The 25,732-nt window shown below is 35.9% G+C and overlaps 1 long non-coding RNA gene across 1 annotated transcript in view; it reads right to left on the bottom strand.

Moving 5' to 3' along the window:
- Positions 1–4,035: 4,035 nt before the first annotated feature.
- LOC127621083 (uncharacterized) overlaps positions 4,036–25,732 on the bottom strand; it is a 91,739-nt gene continuing 70,042 nt past the window's right edge. The window contains exons 2-3 of the long non-coding RNA XR_007967830.1: positions 6,936–7,095; positions 4,036–6,820 (exon numbers count right to left, since the gene is read on the bottom strand). This is a non-coding gene — a long non-coding RNA (uncharacterized LOC127621083). The remainder of the gene's footprint in view (positions 6,821–6,935; positions 7,096–25,732) is intronic.

Here is a 25,732-nt window from a genome sequence, read left to right as displayed (position 1 = left end):
GCTTAGCTTTTTACCAGACGCCCTGTATTTGATCCCATACAGGATGCCTAACATCCCGTATTAAAGGCTTTGTGTCCTGTATTGAAGCAAAAAAAGGGTCTGACAAGGAGACTCTTGAAGAGTACCCCATCTTTAATTGAAGCACTCGAAATGCTCAAGTGTCCCGTAATGCTTGAAACATTCAACCTTATCGCGTCGTGGTGGCTCGCAGCAGTGTATGTAGCACATCTCTTTGGGTGAGTAAAGCCAATGTCAGTATTATTTTAAATGTGTTTTTACTGCTTTGTTTGCCCTGTAACATACTTGACATAATGGGTGTGTTCCATTCAAAAGTGATCATCTCTATGCCCTTCCTAGACTTTACCGTCCACTGTCGGAGGGCTCAAAGATCACTTTCTCAAAGTAATTTTTAATTGAAAATTCTCTTGTATCGATTCTAATGTGTTGCCATCATTGTAGTTTTCCCTTTGAAGTGCACTGTTAAGGCATCATTTATGCCGTTTGGAACGCAGTATATGTCTTCTCGTCGCAACTCCGACGAAACAACCAACGCGCACAACGAATGTTTATTTATTTTTATTTTTTTAAGCATGCAGCCAAAGCTGTGATAAATCTTGTAAACATGGAAATATGCAGCACTGATGAATTCGTGAAAGGACGCATTACCACTTATACTGCAAGGTGTGAACGCTCTTTGTAAATGTGGTAATGTGGCAGTCCTCATGAATGGTAAAATGTGCTACACAGTCATATTGCCCATCTTGTGTGTTTTTAATGTAAACACGGTCATGTATTATATGTATTGAGTGCAAACAGATGTGTTAAAATATCTGATCTGTGTAGATCTTGCAGTGCAAATTAAGCCTATTTACCTTAAACATTAAACAACAATAGTATTTAAAAAACAAACAATAAAAAAGCGTACTGATGTTAATTTATGTCTGGTTTTTTTCTTCTAGTAATGTTCTTATTGTATAATTATTTATTTATTATTATGAATATTTACATCGATTTAATATATTATACATAGAGTAATTAAAAATCTAATTAAGCCATGTATGGAGAAGTATTGAAGGCAGCATGCTATTGTTTTAATTTAATGTTAATATACTAATATGCAACTTTTTTTAATACATTAGTGTTTAATAGCAATTTTTGTGGTATTGAACTTGGTATTAAGAATCATGAAATTTCACGGTTCGTGGTATCGGAAACTGAAATATTTAAATTGTATAGAATAAATATAGTATTGGTGAAAACTGTGGCTCTGTGGTGCTATCCAAACATTGCTTTCTATTAACCAATGGTGTGTTCATAAATTTGGTTTGCTGCAGTCACCATGGGATAATAAGGACAAAGTAGGATTAATTATTTTAGTGTTGTCACAATACCAAATTTCAGGAGTCAGTACCAATACCAGTAAAATTTCACGATTCTTGATACCAATTTCCATACCACAGAAAATAAATGGGTAATATGCTATTAAACACTCCTTTTTGCCTATTAATTTTTTTATTTTAATGTAAATAATAAGTAAAATCAATAGTATGTTTCCTTCAAGTGTTTCTTTTAGTAAAGATTGCTTTAATTATTTAAAGTAGGACCCTATGAAATAAAGCTTTTTTTCAAAATTCTATTTAATTTTTCCCCCAATTCCAAGTTTACTTTTTCTGAATTCCATGTTTTAAAGTTTTAATTCAATTTCATCAACAAATTAATCCGAACTTCAATCAAATGAAAATAGAACAGTTTTAACAAAACAATTATTATATATTTTTTATAATTATATGCTTTAATAAAGATCCTCACAACATATATATCAAATAAAGTCCTGCACAACAGAGCATCACATTATAAATGAAAACTTCTATTCAGTACAACACTACTCTTGCTTGTACAGTGCTTGAAGCAAAAAATGCTTCATTTTATTGAATAAATATGTAGTCTGGAGGCTCTGTGCAAATAACCAAAAAGAAGCACTCTCTTCTGTAATCTAATACAACTTGAACAGCGCAAGATGCTCATAAAATGTTTTGACCCATCTGTGTTTTCAGCATATGAGCAGCTTCACACATTCACTTTGCAGTGAGCATCACATGCAGACTTTATATTTATTTAATTAACTCACATCCATTTTCAGTTTAATAATCACACCAGGACACACTATAACAATTTGAATTGGATTAATTTCTGTGTAAAAAGATTAACAGTTGCTTAAATGAGTGTGTGAGGGTTTGTAAGCAGCCATCTGTCAGAAAGACACGTTTGACATCACCGTTATTCTTAAACGGTAGGGTTGCACCAGCTGTGCGTAAGGTTTCATGTAAATTGGGATGTAAAGTTCAAACTAAGGGATTAGTAACTAGTTAATTTGTAACTAAGTTAGTGCTTAATTTGGTTGCACCGCCTGATCTTAAGGCAAAACTTAGCTAGTAGGTCATAAGCTCTCTGTAAAGTAATGCATAGTCATACAAAATTTCTTTTACCTGAATTGAAAAAAAAAAAAATCAGCCTCCATATTTGTACACAGAAGTGTTTCAAATTGTATCTTGTTATGGTTGATGTTCAAACCTTGTTTGCTAAGGTATCTGTCAGCTGTAATAAATGATATCCCCATTAATATACGATACGTAATAAAAGTAGATTTGATAAAAAGTGTACATGCCCTGTGTAAATGACAATATATAGGAACTGTATCTAAAATAATTGAGGGGTGATAAATGAATACTAATACAACAGGCTGGAAAAAATAGACATTTATTAATTTCAACATCCTATATATATTTTGAATGTGTTGAAACTTGACACCGGACGATGCACCCTGAAAACTGCACCGGTTGAACGGTTTCATGCTGAAGAGCCGCTTAGAAGTAAGTTTTTTTTTTTCTCTCTCTTGTAAACATAAACAAGTGTAAATTTCAACATCATACTGCATGTCAAAAGGACTGAAGTCTCATGCAAAACATGATGTCATAAAATATCAGTCTGCTTTTAGCTTTGGTCGGAGTCTTCCGTAAATAGTTTATATCATATTCTAATGGGTCACTTGTTTGGAAAGCTTAATCTTGTATCTCCTGTACTTTAAATCCCTTTGTTTATAGTTCCTTGTGTGGAAGTCCAGATATTAAGTAGCATCTTGTTCAAAATTAATCCAAATGAATCGAGGACGACGATGCCTCTTGCCAATTTTATAGACATCAGTGTATTTTAAGGCCATCAACTCTGCACTGCATTATGGGTAGCGTAGTTTAGAAATGAGTTCTGCTTTGGTGGGAACAAAGGCATGTGGAGCTGCTATACTAGGCTTAGCACTTTTTCTCCATGCACACATTAATAAAAACATCTGGGCTGTCTGGGGCAGTAATGACCACATGTGCAGCCTGAGTGAAGTAAGCCTGGCAGTAAAGTATGTAATCTCCATGGCCTTGGTTTCAGATCAAATATATACACATGCTGAAATGAAATCTTGGGCACTTTTATAACAAAACATTTGTAATGGAGTATTTCATGTATTGTAAAATGTTATATTGCTCATTTAATTCAAACTGGAATAATGGTTTGAATATTTCTGTTTGTGGTAAAAGTACTCTTGAAGTAAAAAGGTGAAGCTACACTGTAAAAAAAAATCCTGTAAATTTTACGGTTAAAAAATAAGGTTGAAATGTTCCTCCGTTTACGGTATACTTAAAAGTGAACTGTAAAATTTATGGTAAAAAGCTTGCAGCTGTGGTTGCCAGAAATCTACCATTAAAAATATGGTCGAAATGTTCTTCTGTTTACGGTATACTTAAAAGTGAACTGTAAAATTTACGGTAAAAACTGGCAGTTGTGGTTACCAGAAATCTACTGTAAAAAATATGGTCGAAATGTTCTTCTGTTTACAGTATACTTAAAAGTGAACTGTAAAATTTACGGTAAAAACATGCAGTTTTGTTGCCATAAAAAAACACTCAGAACTGGTATGAAAAGCAAATACAATGTTTTTTTTATTTAAATACCACAAACTTAGTAAATACATACTTTGGACAACGATATTCTTCTTAAAACAGTAGTAAAATAATGTTCTCCCTGTTTGCTTCAACTTGCAGAACAAACATTTTGAATAATTGCAATCTTTAGCAGAAAGCCACACATTAAATAACCTGAACAAGACAGCACACTATTCTATTAATCATTAACATACAGCTTTTTACAATCTCAGATGCACAAAACAAAACCTCGTAGGAAAACATAAATGTGTAAATTGAAAGGACATGAAAAGCATAACCATACAAGAACAAAAAGTGACATTTTATTTTAGGTACACACACAATGTTTTGTTGGCTTCTCAAATCATTACTGGTATAGAACCATATGTACCATAAGTACAAAACCGTATATAAGCCAAAAATTGCTTTCTAAGAGGACAGGTCTCACATATAAGTAGTTTTCGACATTCAAAGTTCAAGCATCTTTCAGTGTAAATCCAGATAACAAAGTTGTAAAACATTCTCAGTGCAAACGTAATCTTCAGACATCTGTCAAAAGTTTTTGTCCAGCCTTAATCTGCTCTCCATTCATGATCAGCAAGGTCTGCTATGAGTGTAAGGACTCGAGGGTTCACTGGGAGCTATTTTTTGTTCATCTTCGGGACACAAATGAAGAATTTAATGAAATCTGAGAGCTTTCTCTCCCTCCATTAACAGCTACACAATGACCACTTTCAAGCCCCAGAAAGGTAGTAAAGACATAAAGCAATCATGTGACTCCAGTGGTTTAACTTCAATTTTATGAAGCAACAGGAGTGCTTTGTTTGCACAAAACATTTTTTTTACCACTTTATTTACAAAAATATTGATCTGTAACACTTGTTCATGAGAGCATCATGACACGTGTGTTGTATGGATGCAAGAGCATTCATTGTGTGAACGCTTTTGATAATGATATTTTTTAAATAAAGTAGTAAATTGAGGTTAATCCACTGGAGTCACATGGATAACTTAATTTACTTTATTTATGTTTTTGCTACCTTTCTTGACCTTGAAAGTGGTAGTTGTGTAGCTGTCAATGGAGGGACAGATAGTCGCAGGTTACATTAAAAATATTTCCATTTGTGTTCCAAACTTGAACGAAAGTCTTACGGGTTTGGAAGGACATGAGGGAGAAAAATTAATGACAATTTACAGAATTAACATTACTTTCAACATTAGTTAATGCACTGTGAACTAACACGAACAAACAATGAACGACTTCTGTATTTTTCTTAAAAAAACAAAGATTAAATACGGTTACAAATGTAATCCCCATTGTTAGTTCATGTTTGTTAGTACATTACCTAATGTTAACAAATGAGACCTTACTGTAAAGTTGTGTAAAAAATTGTTTAATGCCTACCTTTGCATGATCTCCAGAGTAGAACCCAGTTCCAAAGGGTAATGAATGTAAAAACGGTAGTAACTGCCAAACATCATGCACCGAGACGAATGTAGAAATGTGCAGAGTTGTAATCTTTCGGTCGATGCTCAGCATGAATAGTTTTGATGTATAGCAGGAAGAACAAGTAGACAAAAACAAACAATAAAATGCCTTTTTGTTTTAATATATTTTGCTTTATCTTTAATCTCATTGTGCTGACATTCACAACCAGCCATTCGGACAATGTAACTGTGAATTAATAAAGGAAGATATTTTGAAGAATGTTTGTAACCAAACAGTTGTGGATGTCAATGGTGCCCCACAACTGTTTGGTTCCAAACATTCTTCAAAATATCTTCCTTTGTGTTCAGCAGTATAAAGACATTTATACAGGTTTGGAACAACATGAGGGTGCATAAATTATGACAGTTGGGTGAAATATCCCATAAAATGTTTTAATATGACACTAAATTGTATTCATTCAAACTTAGCACAGACAATGATGCAGGGTGTTGCTAGTAACTTGTCTACCTCCACATCTTCAACAAGGCAAGACTCGCCTCTTCCTTTTCATTAAATTAGGCAAACAGAAGAAGCACCACATCTATCAAATCTTCACTGCAACCCTCAGTTTGACACCTCGTAACTTCTAGTTTTGTCGTCTTTTCTGCACCAACTGTTTTAAGAAAGTTCAGGAGGCGCTGTCCTTTTGTATCCAACCTTTTAAGGAACATCTCCTTCAGATCAATTCCGGTTAGCTGCTTGAAGTGTACACCTACCTGTTGAAATAGAAAAGGCCAGTTCTCACCAAGCTGTTGTATGCTTGCTCCGTTGTTTATATCTTAGCGTTGAGAGTAGTATGTTGCTTTCAAAAGGTTGCTAACTCCTCCTGGGTCAACATTGGTTGTTTTATACATGATCTTCATCCGTTCTTGTTTATCCAACTGGCTGTCTTTAGTCTCATTGAGTGGCATACATTTGAAATCCCAATTCACACAGCCATAAGTGTCTTGAACCGCTGCCCTTTCTTCAGCAGGAATCTTCTCTGTGTTACAGTTTTCTGTTCTGTTGCGTTTTCTGATTTTTGGCATTTTGGGTCTCTTCACATTTTCTAGGCGATTCTGAATCTGCTTGACCAGCGAGTTATACCCCGAACCAATTATATCACTTTTGATAACATCCTGCAATGATGCAGGGTATTTGGCCACCATCTTTTTGGCAATGGCTGTAGAGCTTTGTTTACTGGGACAGTCACATACCTTCATCATTTCAGACACAACAGGTCTTTTCTTCCTTCCATTGAATCAATACTTCTGGAAACTTCTGCAATGGAATTTTAAAACTGGTGGCCCAGTCCGAAACCACTCTGGATGCCATGCCACATGAATAGGATGATGAACATGAAGCACTGCTGCTCTCTCTAGAACTTGAAAAGACAAAGAGGTAAAAAATGACATTTATTTGATCACTTATGAAACCAGATTATTTAGGAAAACTTACATTCATCTTATGATTTCATAATGTATAAGAAATGTGCTTACTGATCTGGCTCCAGGCAGATACAAGTTTTCTGGCCTGAATGGGTCGTAATACTGGCAGGAGGTCTGGTTCCTGAACATATTGAAAATCTTCAGGTGAGGTTACTCCAAGTGAATTCAGAAATTGCACTGGTTACATTGCTTCGCTCTGATTCATCCATGACTAAAACAGAGAAAAATCATAAATTTGGTGTCTTTAAATTTATTAAAGGTATAGTTGTCCCAAAAATTAAATTTCTGTCATTTACACACCATCAAGCTGTTACAAACCTGTACGAGTTTCTTTCTTCTGTTGAACATAAAAGATGATATTTTGAAGAATGTAACCTAACAGTTACTGGTGTCCATTGACTTTCACAGTATTTTTTTTCATACTACGTTTGGTTACACACATTCTTCTTCTTTTATTTTCAATAGAAGAGAGAAACTCATACAGGTTTGTAACAGCTTGATGGTGTGTAAATAATGACAGAAATTTCATTTTTGTGTCAACTATACCTTCAATATGTGGGGTGTATTCAGCTGTACAAACAACAAACAGTGAAATGTTATGATGCAACATTTTGGTTTGTATTTTAGTTTTAGCATCGATTATCAATCCAATCCAATGTTACAACAATGCAAGACTTGTATTGACCTAATGAGACACTACGCTGTGTTTCGGTGGAACTACCCTACATCCTTGCAACATGTACGACGTCGATGGGTACAAGTCAGGCAAGTTCTCAATGTTCAGACAGCGAACCCTTTCGCTGGTGTTACTTAGCGAGAACAAATGATAATCGGCTATGAACACCCTGGTCAGCAAATCAACACGCTCCTCTGTGATAAACATGAGCAAAAGTTCACCAAACTCCCCAGTCTCATAATTTCTAATGACAAACAGTTGGCCCTTTTTGAATAGAGTTCCTTTATACTGTATTTCCACAGAAACCCTTGTTTGTTTCACTGAAGCTGAACTGACTGAATGCATCTTTGACAGTTTCACTGTAAAAATTGAGAATAATCTTTCATTTGCAAAAATGGGGGACAAGACCCAGCTGTCAAATAGGCCTGAAACAATTGATGCCTTTCAGAAATTTTTCAAATTCTTTAAATGTCTGGCACATCTTTTGAAGTAACTATGTTTACTTTAAAATCTCATTGTCCATAATCTGATCAATGGACCAAATTTGAGTATCAGACCTGAATAGTGTCACGGGTAATGATGTTTTGGTTTTAGATTCACTTCTGGAAAAGCTCCAAGTATTCTTGGATAAGAACATCCAAATAAGCAACCTGTGACATTGAGAGTTAATTGCCAAACCTCATCTGTAGGATCCAACACTCGATCACCAAGTATAACTCAAAATTCCAATTTTGAATGGCCTGACCTGTCAGCTTAGGTCCATGTGAACTGACCTCACAAGGTTTTTCGACGGTTAAGAATTGGGTAAGTGAACCTCTTCTTAACAAAGTGCTTGATGTAAAGAGCAACATCATAAGATAACACGCCTTCAAAAATATCGTGACCAAGGCAAGGTGGCAAGCCAGGTTGGCACAATTTAAAGTTATTCAAAGAGTTGAAAACTGAATTAAACTTCATGCCTGGAACTGTTGCATTTTCGATCTGTAACTGGTTAACAGCAGCACTGTAGCCCTCAACAGTGCATAGTGGACCACATACATTTGGGTCAACACTCTGGAATTCCTCTTTAGTAATTAGACAGTACCTGCAAAAATAGCTGGACTGACTAAAATTTTGAGTGAATCCACAATGCAGTGGGATCCCAAACTGTCTCCAGCAATGCAGTAAAGAGTGCCTTTTATAACAGATTGATCTGATGACAAAGTAATTCCATCTTTCAGGTCTGCTTCTTGCTCTGAGAAAATACTTTAATGGCGAAGTCTTTAAAGTCTTTCTCTCTGCACAACATAACCAGCTGCATATGTTCTTTGTTTGACCTGAGATGAGCTGGCACATTAACAAGAGAGAGGTATACAGCTAAAATGTTGTTTCTTTTTGCAGAACCTAAAGGGTTAAACCACCTCAAAAGCATCCTGATAGAGTAGTCGCTGGAGGCTTGGGTTGTCTTGAGAGAAATCAAACAATCATATATTTGTAAAACATTAATATTTTACACCCTCATTCGGACCCTCTAGCAGAAATTTTTGGTTTTGGTGCTGCTTCTCCTTTAAGACTTGTTATGTTTGGGTCTCTACTCTTGACTGACCTGCTTTCTACTTGCCATTTCACTTCTCATTGCTACTGGGCGGGCTACGGAAGTGATAAGGTAAATTATGCATTGATGTGGTGTTATGGAGGCGGTCAAATGCTCATTGACATCATTGACAATACAATGTGGAGGAAGTATAGAACAGTGTTTTGGCAGCTTGGTTTCGGCAAATGCTCTTTTTGCAGTGAGGAGGAGGTTTTGAGTTCTGAAACTTACCGTATGTTTTTATAGTACAATGACCTCTTGTATGTCAAAAGATCAAGGACAATTTGATTCCTCATGCCATGACCCCTTTAAGTTCTTGAGACCTAACGATTCATAAAAATGAATGACCACATATGTGGACAGCTGGACTAAGTTGTGAAATTATTAATAATACCAAGTCTATAGAAAGTCTATAGACTTCTATATTTATAAATTTATATATAAATATATAGACTTGGTATTAAAAAATAAATGTATATTTATGTTGGCCAGCATCGTCCAATCACTGCCAGTTATGTAAATAAATGTATTCATTATAAATTCTGAATCTATGTACTGATTATCATTGTCCCATATCTGCCAAACATGTTGAGTGGTTCAAACATCATCAGCAGCCTGAAACTGAACTTTTGATAGGAAGTTTGGATTGAATGCACTTCACTTCATAGGAAAGCTATAGGATGCTCCCTTGCTACCTATTTAGTCAATGACTTAACCTCATGTGTTCTGTTTTTCTGCACTGTTCTCTGAACAGTTTTAAATGCACATTATTTTCATCTTAACACCATATAAAGCCTCTGAAATCAATATAGGATTGATTAGGGGAAATAGCACTAATTAGGGGAAATAGCACTAATGTACACTATAGTGTACATTGTATTTGCAGCGTGGTGTTTCAAATTTCTAAAAATAAAAAGATGGCATTTCGGGTGAAACTTGAGACTCGAATCTTTTGATTCAAACAGGTTTCAATATAAAAACTTAATTAGGTTTTTTCCAGATGTAGTTTTGTTGGCATTTCTCCCAAAGACAAATTCCGCTGTGAGCGGCGCCATGTTGTTTTGCCACATGACTCGAAAGATTAACCCTTTAATGACAGCACAGCATTTCCTGAACTGAGATCAGTCAGTTTAAATTAATTTAAATGATGCGTTGCAAATTGCGAAGCCAAAATACACTGCCAAGCATGTGTACAGGGGGCCACACGATGTTGAAGGAATGGCGCACCCAATAGTAAAAGTTCTGTCATTATTTACTCTCCTTTATGCTGTTATTTTATCCTTGGAACATTGTGCTTGACATACAGCAAAAGTTCATAGTGACGAGGGGCTGTCAAATTGCAAAAAGAACAAAAAAACACTAAAAATGTGTTTCTTTAGACTTGGTATATTCCAAACCTTTGCTCTGTGTGAGTAATAAACAGAAATGTATGTCTTTATTCAGTTGTAATATTCACCTCCACCAAAGCTTGCATTTGGACACTATCATTTTAATTTAATTTTATGTATTTTTTTTATAGCATGAGCTACGTAGCGATTCTACAAAAATGGCTACTAGTACCAGTGGAAAAAACTGCATACTGGCTTCTCCATTTATTATAACATCCCTTTCATACTCCTATACTACTGGTATTTTTGTTTTGAGGTCTTTGAAGCTTTAAAGAGTTTTGTTGTTTGTGGTTTTACTGTATGCGCTCTCTCTCTCGCTCTCTCTCTCTCTCTCTCTCTCTCTCTCTCTCTCTCTCTCTCTATGGCCAGTTTTGTCCAAGAAAGTTATACTAAAGAACTTGTCTCCCCCAGCCGGGCTAAATGTGCCTGTTCTGTCTGCTCCGTTATGGCTTCAATTTAAGATTTTGGCACCAGCAGTGGTGGCGGCTTGGGCAAGAATGAGAGTCACATGTTGAGGGCTGAGCCGTGCCTGCAGAGAGCTGGGATTAGTACAGGAAATACCCTCTGCTTGGAGTACATTTTTACTCCACTCTGTCACCAAACAGCATCCTTCAGATATTCACGGGCTCTGTTGCTCATTATGGTGTCAGCACAGTCAACAGGAGACTTGCAGAGCCACGTGTGATGTCACAATGAATACAGTGGATGATTGAATATTTGATATGCCATTTTTGGGTTAGACATAGTCATAAAGTTGTTTGGTCAAATTAAGTTAGCTACATTTTTAGATGTATCTCCAATTACTTAATTTAAATGTAATTATCTTTCTTAAGGTCTTAAACAAAGACTGATTCCTGAGTCCATCATTTAGTATGCGTCTTTACACATTTTTTTTTACTTGCAGTAAACACTAAGGATGTCCTGATACCAGTACTGATATCGGAATCAGGTCTGATACCGCACTCATGTTCTCGTACTTGTAGTCATGTAGTGATCGGCTTTATGAAGTTGGAAGCTACTGTCTTATGTGAGAGCTTCTTGGTCATAACACAGAATCACTTCAAAATAAAAGCTCAATTTAAATGTAAAAGTTATGACAAAAATTGTATATTCACTGTTCTACTAGTACTACTAATAATATTTAATAAATGGTAATTGTATTGTATTTAATCAATATCGCACATCAGTGAGGCTGTTATGCAGCACTTTATTTGAACAAAACAGTAATACAATATCATGTTGCAAATGCATTATACTTTCATTGAATTAAAGTTTTAAATAATATATTTAAACACCATTTTGATCAAATTAAAATGAACTGTTGATATGCAATGCAGAAAAAAAGCTTGTATCAGCGAATACAAAAAAAAAGTAGCGGTATTCGTAATCTGTCTAAAAAAATGGTATCTGGACATCTCTAGTAAACACACAGAAAATACTCATTTACATTTGTACAAACTGTGCCGGTGACATGCATGCATTTATTAAATCAATGTCTAATTTTTTTTAATAGTCATCTCTTTAAATACATTATTAGTGTGTTACGCTGTACAGTCAGTCTTTGGAAAGATCATTTTTGGGTGTTGATTGAGTGGATTAAATGATCAACTGCCTGTGACCATAAAATGTTTCAAATATTCCACTTCTGGAGCTTTATTTCTAATTCAGACTGTATGCTCTTTTCCTGTGCCAGTTATCTTTTGTAATTGTAATTGTCTTTTTAATAATATTGGTCATCAGAAACCAGCAATTTGTATCAGCCAAAATGTCTATATCGGTGAATCCTTGCATCAAGATTTATAATATTAACCTAATAAATGGTGTAATTGGCACAATTACTTGAATACAATTATATTGGTTTGCATTTATCATTAAATGAAAAAGCTCTTTGATTTTGCGATGAACTGCTTTATTTGCATTAGTCTTGATACTAGTAAATATGCATTTGTCATCATTATGTCTACCCAGATTCTTCATTGCTTGTGTGTTCTCCTGCTCAAACACTTCATGATCCCTGACATGTTCCCAACCCCCAGATCAAAACACACACACGGAACTTGGGGCCCCCTAACCGCACCCTGCAGCTTTCTCCTGAGTGACAGACTAATTTACTACATTTTTAAACCAAGTTATTACCTTTAACTTATAAGGCTGTACCACTTGTAGCAGCAGTCATTAAGTCTAAAGAACTAACTGAAGTGTGCAAGTAAAAAAATCAAAATTCTGTAATGGTAAGTAAATGTTTGTATAGATAGAATAAAACAAGCATATAATGTAGTTTGCTGTTACTGTTGTGGGACTTGAGTGATTCTTCTGTGGTTGTGTGTATTCTGTTGTTTTACCTGTTTGACAGTACATTTTACATTGGGAATGTGTGTGCGTGCATGCACAATTTATACTCTTACTGAGCACTTTATTATGAACACTATGATCCTAATAAAGTGCCCAATATGGTCTTCTGCTGTTGTAGCCCATCCACCTCAAGGTTCAAAGTGTTCTGCATTCTGAGATGCTATTCTGCTCACTACAATTGTACAGAGCAGTTATCCGAGTTACTGTAGCCTTTCTGTCAGTTCAAACCAGTCTGGTCATTCACCGTTGACCTCTCTCATCAACAAGGCATTTCCGTCCACAGAACTTCCGCTCACTGGATGTTTTTTGTTTTTGTCATCAGTAAATTCTCGAAACTGTTGCATGTGTGAAAATCCCAGGAGATCAGCAGTTACAGAAATACTCAAACCAGCCCATCTGGCATCAACAATAATCACTGAGATCTAATTTTTCAGTGATTCTGATGGTTGATTGGTGAATATTAACTGAAGCTCCTGATCTGTATATGCATTGCACTACTGCCACATGATTGGCTAATTAGATAATCACTTGATAGGATAGGTAGGTGTAAAGGTGTTCCTAATAAAGTGTTCAGTGAGTGTATGTTTTTATGTGTCTTGGTATCATAAAAGAGAACAATAATGAATATTGCTGACCAGGATCAGAAATTAACCTGGGATTAGGGCATAATTGCACCAAAATTAAAAAAAAAAAATCAAAACAATTCAAAGTTCCTGTTTTGTAACAAATTTGATTTCTTAACATTGTATTTTAGGCCTAGTTAAGTATTCAAATTATTCATATTTATTTTCATACATTTATGAAATTGAAGGATTTGAAAAAAAAAATAAATATCAAAAAGGTTTTATGTTGAGAAAACAATGCCCTCATATAAAAGTAAAATAATGCCCTTGAAATCAAATTCAAGGGCAATATTGTATTTCTGATGCTCGATATCATTAAATTTGTTGATCTTAAGTACTGCTCACAAGTGCTGTAGTCTAATGTATTGATTCCAGATGTTAATAGCTTGGTGATCACTGTCATGTAATACCCTTTGAACTCTGTGTTTTAAAAAACATACTTGTGTTGTAACTTAAGCAAGTATTTGTATGAAAAGGTATACCAGATTTTTAGAAATCTGCTCTGCTCAAGCTTAGGAAATTTAAATGTATGTATAAAATTGAATAATAACATGATTATTTACACAAAGGCATGAAAATTAGGCTAACAGGATTGTTAACAGAATGGAACATAAAGGATGAAAATAAACAGCTAAAGTCAGACATTGCTCGGTGAGGACTTGACAGTTAGCTTGCTTGAGGGTGTACATATTTTCATGATTTCATATTTCTGTAATTTTATTTAACAGGATGGAATTTTTTAGAGTAAGAAAACCCAACTAATGTTACTAAACATCAAATTATTTATACATTTGCTAATACTCACTGATGTTTGTGGTGTTGTTTTCTCACAAAAACTGATGTCACTTCCTAGAGGATGATATAAAGGGATGATACAAAAGACAGGATGTAAATATAATATAAATGATTACATTTAAGATATTTATCTAAAAATGTATTTATAAAAAAATAGATGATTTCCACTAAAAATAACATTCCCAACATTTAAAATAGAGTTAGAGGGAAACAATGTACACCTGAGAAATTTCCTTCTTAGACGTAAGCACATTGCACCCATGGGACATGATGAACACAAAAACAGTCAAACCAACTACTGAATGTCAAATTCCCCCTCTATGTTCACTTAAGGGGATAGTTGACCCAAAAATGAAAATTCTCTCATCATTTACTCAGCCTCATGCCATCCCAGATGTGTATGACTTTCTCTCTTCTGCTGAACACAAACAGAATATTGAAGAATAGAATAGAAAAATATTTCAGCTCTATTGGTCCATACAAGATAAGTGAATGGTAACCAGACTTTTGAAGTTCTAAAAATCACATAAAGGCAGCATAAAGCACAAAACTTCTTTATGACTCCAGTGTTTTAATCCATATGTGTCTCCCTTATTACACTCACAGCAGAAACAAGTAAAAGCGGGACTAATATTACCATCATCCATCAAAATGAAACTTAACTAACATACATATAATTCATCTATATAAATATTTAGATACTATAACAGAATGCATTGTTAAATGAAATCTAATAAAATAATGAATACAAATTATTAAGTGAAATGGTGACACATTTAACAAAACTTTCAATTTAAGTTTATACCAATGGGTTATCAGTACAACTTCAGTTTGACATTAAACCTCATTCTTTAGGACTCTCTTATATACAGTAGTAGAGAATAGTAATCACTGGCACACCAGCAACATCGAGAGAGGAGTAGACTATTTTATTTATAAAAATTCCACACCTGCTAGGGGAGGAAGGATTACATCAAGATGTAGATTGGAATGCAGGTCAGGTGCGAAAAACATTAAAATAAATAAATAAAATGGCGTTTGGGCTCAGGTGGTAGAGCGGGTCGGCCGCTAATCGCAGGGTTGGATGTTCGATTCCCGGCCCTCATGACTCCACATGCCGAAGTGTCCTTGGGCAAGACACTAAACCCCAAGTTGCTCCCAATGGCAGCCTAGCACCTTGCATGGCAGCTCTGCCGCCATTGGTGTGTGAGTGTGAATGTGTGTGAATGGGTGAATGGGACACAGTGTAAAGCACTTTGGTAACCTCTAAGGTTAATAAAAGGCGCTATATATTTGCAGACCATTTAGCCTGCTCCTCTCTCGCTATTGCTTGTGTACCATTAATTACCCCTCTGTGTGATTTTGAAAAATGTCGGCACAGCCATTGACCGGGAAGATAAAAAACGGCACTATGTAAAAATTGTTGCCGACCCCTGGTCTAGAGTAAAGAGTAAAATGGAATATTTTGTTTAATTTAATTATCCAACCAACAATATTTTTGACAACAAAACTAGGCAACAACTATGGTATTACCAACATGGAAATGCAGTTAACAGTGACATTGAGCAGAAAACGTACAAATAACGAGTTTTGACAGAGCTGCTGATAAAAAGTTAAATGGTCTGCATTGGATGATTAGATCCAAAGAAAATTGGAGATGGGTATCAGATGTTAAAATCCTGATAGGAGCATCCCTAATATTCAAGTTGACTGGGTTTCAAAAACTAATGATGATGAATAATGGGCTGAGACAAAACGGCCAAAAACAGGTCCATGGTGGATGGTACAATTTGAAAATGTAGAAGACAGTGTTTCTTTCTTTGTTTCACTGTTTATATATTTATTTGTTTTTGGGTGAATTGAAAAAAATGGTCTCAGTCAGCCAGTTTACACTAACAGTTATCAGTTCGTATAAAGCCAATATCAGTTATCTACTGTATGTGTAATACAAGTAATTTATTAGATTCATTGAGTAGATTAGATTTAAATCTAAAAGATGTTGATTGAACTGTATGATTAATAATTTTAATTGACTGCGGAAGTGCACGCAAATGCTTTGTCCTTCATTACATTTACATTTTATGCATTTTAAAGTTTGCATTACATAATCAAATACATTTCCAAGCTTGTTTAAGTTAGCTCAAACAATAGAGTGTTGCATTTCAAAGCAAAGGATCAGGGTACTGAAGGGCATACATAAGAGTCGACGCGTCCAAAGTGTCTTAGAAGCACCACAAAATGACGTGGTTGCTTCAGCTATTGCATTTTTCATGACATATTTGCCTTTTTCCAGCAGGGTTTAAGGTATGTCGGTTTTGGTGATTTAAAACTTGATAGAACATTAATCCTTAAAAAACGTAATGCAAGAGAACTCATTTCACCAACATCTATAGGCATACATCTGTGGAACCGCGTAAAATCATTTTGCAAAAATGTCGCTACAGGCACATAATTTTCAACGAGATTACGCTGGTTTTTCAAGTATTATACAGTAAATAAATGATTCAGTATGTCTGTTTCAGACTACAGAGGCAGCAATTTAAGGCATCATAGATGTGCTCCCGACACAAAGGTTGTTCCAAAAAATAGGTAACTTAATTACGGGTCGATATATAGTATATTTTGCAGATACCGATAACCAAGTTGGTGGAAAAGGCCGGTAACCGAATAATGGCGGATCGTTTTTTTAAATCGATTTATACACCTTTTTCTTGAAAGCGGAAATGTTCCACGATTTTACTGTTTTTAATTTCCAGACTCCAGTGTTTTCACTCGCATTGGCGAATATTGTTAGCGGGCAATATAATGTTTAAGTATTACATTTGTAAAAATTGACCGTTTTTTTTTAGACCTTACCTGAGTGCAAGATGACATGAGGCGATAGTCAGAGATAAGTCACGTTGATATCATTCATTATTAGTTGTTGTGACAGCCAACAATTGCACAAGTTGAGCCTGAAATTCACAGTTACACTTAAATGGTGGTTGTTCTCTGGATTGCTAATTTTGGCAGTTTTTACTTGCCGTCTCGAGACCAGAAATACAAAACGGGCAATTAGAATCACCACCCAGTGGTTTGCTCAGGAACACACTGGATAGAATGATCGAGTTTTTAATCTTTACTTGCTATGAGGCACAGACATTGAGGCCAAAATGAATCAAATCCTAAAAACAGTTGGTGCAACCAAAATTCAAATAATGACCAGAAAATTATGGTTTGTTGCATAATGTGGGACTTTTAACTATAGCCTGAAATACACCAGGGACTTTATTTCAAAAAATGACAGAGCAAGCATTTAATAGCTCATAATATCACCAGATGAGGTTTATTTATGAGGAATCAAACTATTAGGAATAAAAAACTCCCGGAATCGATTATTGCCGATTACCATTATTTCCAAAAAGCAACAATTGGCACAGATTCATCTGTAAAACCGGTATATCGTCTGCCTCTAAACCTAATTATAATGCCTCCTAATATACCACATTTTGGCCAAATTCTATGTTGATTCTAACATGATGAGCTCGATTAAAAAAATACATTTCAAGATGGGGATTTGATTACATATATACTTTCATATATAATCTATTCAATACTGAAAATTAAAGGTAAAAACTTCTTTAAAAGACTAGAAAACTATTGAAAAACGGTATCATGCATTACGGTATCATGTTGTTCCTCTCACGTCACCTGTATTGAAATCAGTAGCGAATCGAGTCTCCCATATGCGGTGTGTGAGAAGCACTATTTAAATGATGCGCAGAGTTACTGCCTATAAAGAGCGTTCGAAATCGGTCTCTTATGAGGCTCCATTTCAGTTAGGATGCTGCCATAGAAGAAAGCTGCCTATGTAGACAGGACGCAGTGAGGCAGATCACTAGATTCTGCACCAGATCCCACCCTGAACATAATGTTAGAAAACATTTAATTCAGTTCCATGTTGTGTTGTTAACCTGCTCACTGTTTGGAACCCACCTGTATCGGTCAAATGACTCATCAGTGATTATTGTCTATAGTTTCAGAGGCAGCCGGCAATGAACCATGACCCCTACTTATTCCCCCCCTCTCTTTCTCTCTTTCTCTCTCTCTCTGAATAATTGGGAAAGTAGGTCATGGAGCCAGGCTGCCAGTAGTGGCAGTGTTCTGTCTCTGTGTCTTTTTTTGAAGCTTAAATAGGCCTTTTATGTAACATGGGGGTGGGGATATACTGTATGTGTGTTGGAGCTATATGGATGAAAATCTCCCAGCAGCTCTGGAAGGGAAAGAGTCTAAAGAATCACTACAAATGTATCTTCCTGTTACGGTTACTTTAGTTCCTGGAGAAAAAAAACTGGCTTCTTTTATCAAAGCGTTTCTATAGCATATCCTTTGAAGTGGATTTGTATTCTCAGCATCCCATTTCTGAGCATTTGTGAAATAGATGAGTAGCGTTTATTCGAAATACATATTTAATTCTAAATATAATGGAAAACCAATCTGTGTTTTTATCTGGGATGTTTGTATCTGTCTGACATAGGCTTGTTTTCCATTTTAGCTATGTAAGATGAAGACTGTGGTAGTGTTAAAACCATTTGAAATCTTTTATAAATCTCAGTTTAAATTGTTCTTTCATTTGTTTTGGTTATTTTTACCAAAAAATATTTCATACCATTTTCAAGAGATTACATATTTTCTTTAAACTTTGAATACATGTGTGTACACAATTTTTATTATTTAATTATAAAATCATTGCTCATATTTTGGTCAAAGAAATCGTAATAAAACATTATGGCTAAAAGGTTTGTATTTTTAATTTATATTTATTATTATTATTTTATAATTTATTTATTTTTTACAAGTTCAGCCTCATAATAAAGACTTTTTACTTAACACTCTCCAGACAGTTACACATCCTGGACATTTTTTGAGTTTGCAAAATAAAAATATACAACTATTCCAATATTGAAAACATGTTCCTCATAGTTGGGGTGTTTTCAAGACATTGTCTGTATGAATTGCATTTTTTATTTATTTTTGAATAACTTGGTAGATCAGAACAAAAATAACGAATGTCACGTAATTGACCCTGTAACGTTTCAAAACCACACTGCGCTACAAAACTGACCGCCCTCTTTATAATGTCCTGAAATTACTTTTCCAATTACGGTTGTGGAACAAACACATTTTAAAAGCATTCCATATCATCCAGATGTTTGACGTTTTTGTTTCCTGCGCAGGAAATCATATGCACATCTGCATCCTTTTCTTGAGACATCATTATCTGCTGCTATATTGTGTTAAAAGAGCCTAAAGTCTGGAAAAATTAATACAGAGTAAGGCAGTTAATGATTGTTTGACTTTTTTTAAAACCTACCAACAAATTCTGAGTGTTGAAAAGAGGGCCTTAGAGAAACAGATTGCAAAGCCGCCCATTGTGGTGCCAAGCTTTGATCTTCCACCCTATCGTCCTGTGCTCGAGCTGTTTGAACTGCGTGTTTAGGGTCGGACATGTGGGTGTTGGGCATCTTAAGGGGGGAGTTTCCTGTGAAACTGAGCCTCGTGAGAGGTGAATGAGGGCAAGGAAACCCCATACTCCCCTTCGCTGGGTCAAGTCATATAGTGGCGACACAGACATGATGTTCAGATACCTTTCATTTTGTGTGTGTATGTGGGTGAGCGCTAGACCAAACAAAAACAAAGAGATGGCCTAAAGGTGTCTGTCTGGACTTGCCCAACTTTGGAACATGCATTCTTTCTCTCAGTTTGAATGACTCTCTCAATTTCTTTTCACTTCAGGGTTCATCTCTGTCTCTTTAGTTGTGTTAAAAATATCTGACAAACTACATTTTTACTGAAGAAAATGTGAGTGGTGCTTACCCTTGAAAAAGTCACCACCATAACGCTAGGGTGTTGCTTACTGACCCAAGTAAAATAATTACCCCCCCCCCCACACACACACACACACACCCCCGCACCCAAGTATTTTGGTACTTCCTTCAATTTAAAGGAATATTCTGAGTTCAATACAAGTAAGTTCAATTGAACGCATTTGTGACACAATATGTATTACCACAATATATATATATATATATATTGACTTGTCCCTCCTTTTCTTAAATAAATAGAAAGTAAAAATCTGAGTTTCAATGAAGCACTAACAATGGAATTGAATGGGGCCAATCAGCAAGCGTTAAAATACTCACTGTTTCAAAGGTACAGCCACAAGACGTAAACAATATGTATTTAATATTATTTTGAGATAAAATCGCTTGCTAATCTTTTCTGTGTAAAGTTATAACCAAATTTACAACTTCGTTGCCATGATGACATAATGCCGTAAACCCTAAATCAAACGATAAAACAAGGATTTGAACTTGACCGCTCAAATAAAAAAAAATGTAATCAGAAGAATTCATGTAAATGCTTTTATTATAAGCTTCAAATTTTTACTTTTTAATCACTTCCATTTTAAGTGCATTACTGTAACCTCGATTTTTTGTTTTTTGCTTGCTTTCTTTTCAAGAAAAAAAGGAACAAGTCGAAATAATCTTTTGTGGTAGTCAACATTATTCCACAAATGCTGTTGATTGAGCTTTACTTGTATTAAACCTGCAATATTCCTTTAAAGGGGTCATGACATGAGAAACCAAATTTGCCTTGATCTTTTGGTATATAAGAGGTCTTTGTATCATTAAAACGTCCTGCAAGTTTAATATTTTAAGACGTCCTCCCCATTCTAAACGAATCATTTATTTAATCAAACTCAAAATACAGCTCGTTCTGGATTCATGGTTAGAAGTGACGTGTCGGTTAGAAGTGACGTAACAGCGTTTGCATATGACCGCCTCCAGCGCAAGACAACTACGCTCATTTCGTATCGCCGTGCGCTTCACAAGTGTTCAGTCGATGGACAGCGAGCTCTGACAGAGACTACTTGTGCACAGGAAAATTACGATGCCACACAGATGTGCTGTTCCTGGCTGTGGTCAAACAAAACCTCTGAATAAGCTGCCGAAAGATCCAGACGTCAGGGAAAAATGGATGCAGTTTATTTTTTGCGGACGTTCCAGTCACGGCAGTGTTAACTTAAGCGTTTGTTCTGTACATTTTAAGGATGACTGTTTTGAGAACAAATCTCAATATGATGCTGGCTTTGCCAGAAAACTGTTGCTCAAAGATAAGTCTGTGCCGACTATTCTGGGAACAACGACGACGCAAACTGTAAGTAATCTATTTTAAACTTTAAACTACTTTTTAAAGTGCAATTTCATTCATTATGAATAATCACAGTGTTTTTACTTAGTTTACTTGCATATTGTTCTGGCTGGGAGCGTCAATAATTGATACATAGGCACTGACGTTAGCCAATCATAACAGTGGGCGTTAACACTGAAGTCTTAAATGGAAAACGCCCCCAAAACAGACTGTTTGAATCAGAGGATGAGAAACAGGGTGGGAAAAGGTCATAAATCACTAGATTTTAAAAGTTTTTCTTAAAAAAAAATATATTAATACTATAATTGCACCTAAGGGAACATAATAATACAATAAAAAAAACCATGTCATGACCCCTTTAAGACTAAGGGATTTTTTTCTACACTGGGTGTATCTGTTGACGCGACGCAACAGCTTGAGCCTATCTACACCGGGCACGTCAATACTCGTTCTAAACTGTTTAATTGAGTTTTTGGCAGTAGTAGCGCTAGCGTGTGCACCTCAAAATGGAACGGGACACACGTTTGCTGTTGGTGTGATGCGCTGCAACAGATGCTTCCAGTGTAGACTGCATCATAGGCGGCTGTAGCTCAGTTGGTAGAGCAGGTCAGCCACTAATCTCAGGGTTGGTGATTCGAATCCCCACACGACTGCACATGCCGAAGTGTCCTTGGGCAAGACACTGAACCCAAAGTTGCTCCCAATGGCAGGCTAGCACCTTACATAGCAGCTCTGCCGCCATTGGTGTATGAATGTGTGTGTGTGTGTGTGTGTGTGTGTGTGTGTGTGTGAATGGGTGAATAAGACGCAGTGTAAAGCACTTTGAATACCGTTAAGGCTTAAAAAGGTGCTATATAAGCGCAGACCATTTACCATTTCATTGATTATTATGGGGTTTATTGCTGTTGAAGCGACGCACCGCTTGCAGCTGGTGTAGACAGGGTGTAAGTTGCAATAATTGTACGTTTTAGTGAATTTGTAAGAAATTGTGCGAGTTGGCACATACATAAACGTACGACATGACTCCCATAGAGAAAAAGAAACAAATCAACTAGTAATTACTGGTTTCTGGCCTAGAGGAAGACCACCGAGGAAGACTTGTAAGTGGGCTCAATGCTGTGTCTGTGGACGTGAGGAAGACTTTGGGGGATGAATACTGGTTAAGTGGGCACTATATAGGATTCGTTGACATGAGGAAGAGTTTGGGAAGACTATGTGGACACAATACTCAACCTGTGGACACTTAATAGGGGAACTGTGTCCCCATGGCGATACATAGTTAGGGGGATAGCACCAGAGAGCCTAAGGTAGAGCGTGAAGCCCCAAAAGGTGTCCATACAGAGAGTTTGGTCCCAGACTCTATCTTACCTCAGGAAAGTGGGAAATGTCCAGTTCATCAGATAGCTAATATACAAAGGGGATCCAAAATTGCGATACGATCCATCGCACCAGGTATGCGTCCAATGGCAATGTATTTGAATGGGCTCTTGTACACAAACCATGTATATTCCCTTACCTAAACATAACCATAAAGTGTAACCCCTTACCCAAACCCTAAACCTTACCATGAGTTTAATATGAAAAATTTTATAGTCTGGTAGCACAGAAGAAATGAAAATCTGGGTTTGAAACAAGAAGAGGGAAGCATATTACAGGTTATTGACATACATCAGTCATTTGTAAATGTTATGTAATGAGTAACTAAATTTGTTTTACAGATGTTTCCTTTCTTAAAAGAAAGTGTTGGATAGGATTAGGAGACTAGCATAATTTTGACACCTATATTGTGTCGCTTTGAAATTCAATTTATTTATAGGTTGTACCTTTTCACACTAGCCAACTTGTGTGATATCTTATGTTTTCCCCAATCTCTTACATATTAGTCTCATTAGTTGTCATGAGATTGTTGTATTTCTTTCTGGTTTTATCTCTTATTTGAGGTATCATTCATGTCTATAGCCTAAGTGTTAGTAAAAGTAATGCTTGTACTTATTGTAAGATATGTTGAAGCATGAATGCAACAGTTTGCATGTAATTCATATTAAAATCTCTTACCATGATTCTATCAATATGTAGTAATTACCGGCTTAATTTTAAGATCATTTTTCTTTGTATACCATATCGTCTAGCCTACATCTGTCTGTAATGTAAGCATATTGTGGTCATATACTGTTTTGCTCACTGATTATAACTGCTTTTGATGTGCCTATTCCATCTGATCCAGACTTGTATGTGGGCTGCTGGTGACTGAATTAACCATAAAGCCAGTGCAGTATTTAAAGTGCAGCATTTTTTGGTAGTAACTATATACGGTGAGTTGAGCTTGAAAATGTGGGCCAGAACAACAGGGTATACTTACAATGCAACGGTATGCTGGTTCTCCTGTAAACATATAGATATAATGTTCCCTTATTGATGTCTTTTTTTCACTGATTTCTCCTTCAATCCAATTCCTTGGTGATTCATTCACGGCTCCAGAAATGGAGGCCAATGAACAAAATGGCAGCCGTTTGATTTTTTTTTTTCTACATCTCTTTGAAGTGTTAATTGAGCAGGGGCTGCATGATTATGTCGAGATGGCTATCTGAGGCGGCATACAGCACCTCGTGTTATGTGCAAAAGCATGATAGCACGGCCACAATGTTAGACTAGAGAAACTGGCTCCCTCTTTCTCCCCTACTTCGTGTGGCGCCTAAATTATTTATCTGGTTTGGGGAAGCCCAACTCTCTGAACAGGTAAAGAGTATTTTTAGCCTTAAGTCTGGGGTGTGGAGGTCTGAGAGAGAAAGACTTCCTCCCGGGACGCTTTCTCTTCCCTCCTCATTCTTCTCTTCCGGCCCTTTCCTTGCTCGTTTTCTTGCGTGAGAAAGATCTGAGTAAGGATCGGAGCCTGTGTTACTGGGTTACCCAGTTCTGTCACTTAGCATGGGGAAGCTCCTGCCTTGAGAACTTCTAAAATGGTGTGTCATTGGCTTTCATAGGATAGTCTGCCAGCGATTGCACACTCAGGGTCTCACAGCTAACATGCCCTTGTTTCATGCTCACATTTTAACACAAATGTGCGAGGCTTCTAGACAAGCTAAGATGCATTCTTATTTTACCTCTTTGAGGATAGAAAGAATTGAATTCATCTTCATGTTCAGTTGGAACTGATTTTACTGTTTTGATGTTTGGGTTTCTAGAGACCCCAATGATGTACATGTAAAATGAATAGGGATGTCTTGATACCATTTTTCTTTTTTCTTTTCTGAGTGCGATCTTTTTATTATCCACCGGTACTTTTTTCCACTGAATTCCACATAATTGTTAATTTAAATTGTATAATCAAAATGGTGTCTAATTTTCAACATAATATTGTACAATTTTTTTTTTTTTTTTATCAAATTGTAGTGCTCTTATACAGAACCTCACAGCACAATCCTAAAGATAACATTGGAGTAATTTTTGTCATATAAAATGATGCATAATAGAACATCCCAGATGTAATATATTGCTTACATATAATACAATTACTATTGCTTTATTATTATTATCATTATTAGTAGTAGTAGAAGTGGTATTATATCAGATAATATTACATAACTATACAGTACTTTTTCCATTCAATTTAAACTTTTATTTTGCCTGGAGCTTTTATTTTGGTGTAAAGCCCTTTTATGTTTCTTTACATTTTTGATGGTAGCTTCTCACTTCTGGAAAAGCAGATCGCTACGTGACCCAGTGTGATTAATAACCACAAAAGGCTTCTATTTAATTACATAAATATGTAGTCTGTATGTTTCCTCACTCTACAAAGTCAATTAGCGTGCTACTCGCTGTCATCTGCTACAAACAGAGCGCACGATGCTCATGATGGTGTGTGTGTGTGTGTGTGTGTGTTTGAGACAAGGAGCTCTTCAAGGTATGAGCAGCCATTATTGTCAGCACAACACCAGATTCAAACATTCACAAGCACTCACTTTTTAAGAGCACAGCACATGCAAACTATGTATTTATCTCATTAAATCGCTGCCTTTGCAATTTGATAATCTCACTAGGACATAACATTTAATTTGTGCACTGAATGTTTACGCAATAACATTCATACGTTAAATAGTATTGGTATGATTTGCTTCTGTTCCTGACAATGCTTTTGTATGGCTTCTAAGACTTCTTTAGGACTGGGTAAAATATAGATTTTCCGATTCATCGCAATCTTTGTTGGAACAATCTCGATATTGATTCTTCAATTCCAAGATCGATCTTTT

Source organism: Xyrauchen texanus, chromosome 27 (assembly GCF_025860055.1).
Source record: "Xyrauchen texanus isolate HMW12.3.18 chromosome 27, RBS_HiC_50CHRs, whole genome shotgun sequence".
Taxonomy (NCBI): Eukaryota; Metazoa; Chordata; class Actinopteri; order Cypriniformes; family Catostomidae; genus Xyrauchen; species Xyrauchen texanus.
Note: the sequence above shows the minus strand (reverse complement) of the source record. Positions and strands in the feature narration are given on the sequence as shown.